Raw genomic sequence first — 2,649 nt, forward strand, 5'->3', positions numbered from 1 at the left:
ATTACCTCATGTATAAATTATGAATAATAATACCTTCCTTACCAACTATATACAGATTTTGCATGCCAAAGTCATCATACATGAAAGTAGGTGAAATTCTAAAACAACACAAGTATGAAGCTGTTACAATTGGAACAGTGAACTACAAACTGGGTGTATGACGATTGAGAGGAATAATTGCAACTACATTGTCATTTCTGTGCCTTCCAATTTTCTTTTTCTAGTCTGGCTTCTGTATGCGTAGTTTTTTAGTTTAACTTAGGTGAGAAAAAATATAAACTAAGTGTCTATTTTATTCTAACTCTTCTAGACCAAAGATTAAATCTTTTAAATACCTTGTACTTTCTGTGAAAATAATTATTGGGGACCATTTGTTTACATTAGATAGCAACTGAGTTTATAACAATATCTTTAGCATATTATTAATATATAGGTTGTCATGTGGTGATCGAGTTTAGCATGAAAAGAAAATATTCAAAATAATCAAAATGATGATAGTTAGCTATTGAATACTTTCTCTATGCCAGTTATTAAGAATTTTAATTTGTTACCTAGTTTATTTTTTCTGAAACCCAGGTTATTGTTGAAAAATAATCATGCTCTACACTGCCTAAATAAGTAGTGTTTATCTCTCTGTCTGTTGACTTGGAGTTTGGTTCTGTAACTGGCTCTACCCAAGAAATATTAGAAAGTGTAATATAACCAAAGGCTTCGAAAGAAGTGCTGGCATGATTGAGCTTGCTCTCTTGCAGAGGGAATGACAGGCTGGTCCCAGGAAGAGGATGGTAAATACATGGAATGAAGACGTCACAAATGAGCCGCCACCAGCTGGCTCTCAGCAGATCATCCAAGCCATAGCTGACCACAGAAACGTGCAACAAATAAATGTTTCTTATATTTTACACCTTTGAAATTTTGTGCTTGTTACACACTATTAATTTATTAGTATTGACTGATACAGTGAGGACTGTTATCCTTATTTAACAGTTGAGGAAATTGAGACTGAGAGAGATTAAATAATTTGCACAGAATCACAATGATAAAAAGGAATAGAACTAGAATTTAAATCCAAGTAATACAGCTCCAGTACCCAAAAAGATCAAAAAATTAGTGCATCATATTTGGGTTCCATTCTTCTAATTGTGTATACACACTTAAGAATTATAACAGATGTGTTTCTTGATTTAATTTATTTATATATATTTTCAAACTCTTGTACTGACAAAAAATAAAAATCCCAGAGGATGTTGATAACAAAGATGGTAGCAGAAAGGTGAAGTTGTGGACATGATTTAATATGTAGTTAGTATATATTATTAATACAATTACTAAATATTACATTATTATTAATAATATTTTAATATTAAATATTCTTAAATTAGAAGCATACTCTTTGACTTACTGTAGTTTTATACTTTCATTAAATTCAAGTCTAGTTTTAATCTTCTTTTTCTAATTTGTCTGCACTACCTTTATGAATTATACATTCATACAACTCTTTTATTTAGCCAATATCCCCTTCACCTACCCCTCCCAAAAGGAAAACAGAATTTTTATTCTAATCTCATTATAATTTTAAGTTAATTTAGAGGAAGTCTTAGTGATATTGAACCTTCCCATCTGGGAAGATAATTTTCTTCATTTGACTCATTTTATGTCCTTAAGCAAAGCTTTATAGTTTTATTCAATAAAGTTCCAGTGCATATTTTTAACATTTGTTAGGTTTTACCTTTGTTTGAGGGTCTTCTCCCCGCTCCTTTATTGTGTTATGTCAATCTTTACTCCTGGTATATAGAAAAGCAACTGATGACTTATAACTAGTATGATAATGTCTCCCTCCCGTTTTTCCTGGGACAGAGCCAGTTGACATCTGTTATCCTGCTATAATTATTATAGCATCTCTTTTCATTTCAAAAAAATTGGAGTTGTGTGCTTGCTTCGCAGCACATACACTAAAATTGGAATGATACAGGGAAGATTAATTAGCATGGCCCCTGAGTAAGGATGACACGCAAATTTGTAAGTGTTCTGTATTTTTTATTGTATATTTTCAAACAGCTAGAAGAGAGGATTTAGAATGTTCATAACACAAAGAAATGATAAATATTTGAGGTGATGGATATGCCAATTACCCTGATTTGATCATTATACACTGTATGCATATATCAAAATATGACTATCCCATTTAAGAGGTAATAATAATAAAAGAGATAGGACTAGGGAGTTTTATTTTTCTTTTTATACCATTCTGTAATTTAAAATTTTCTTCATTGAACATATATTAACTTCATAATTGAGGAAGAAAAATCAATATTTTCTTTAATATTTCTGACATTTAACAAAAATTTTTGTTGACATTCTACAAGTGATACCATCCAATAATGTCCCAATACTTTCTTCCTATGAAGACAATTTATATATTTGTAAAAATGCATGACATATTATAACTTGCTGATATATTCGTGCACTACTAATTATCAGTATACAAACACATATTAGTGAAATAACTTATAATTCAATCATTGGGTTAATTGCATTAAATCACAAATGTGATTAAAATATTAAAAGTAAAAAAATCACAACATGGATAATAAATTACCCTCTTTACAACCATCATATTACTGAAAATTTAATTACTTGATTTTTATT

At 29.9% G+C, this 2,649-nt stretch overlaps 1 non-coding gene across 1 annotated transcript; it reads left to right on the forward strand.

Annotated features, from left to right (window-relative positions):
• The first annotated feature begins 1,929 nt into the window (after positions 1-1,929).
• Positions 1,930-2,039, forward strand: LOC123646729. The gene has a single exon (XR_006737990.1). It is a non-coding gene; the product is annotated as a U6 spliceosomal RNA (small nuclear RNA).
• The last annotated feature ends 610 nt before the right edge of the window (positions 2,040-2,649 follow it).

The sequence above is a fragment of the Lemur catta genome, chromosome 10 (assembly GCF_020740605.2).
Source record: "Lemur catta isolate mLemCat1 chromosome 10, mLemCat1.pri, whole genome shotgun sequence".
NCBI classification, from domain to species: Eukaryota; Metazoa; Chordata; class Mammalia; order Primates; family Lemuridae; genus Lemur; species Lemur catta.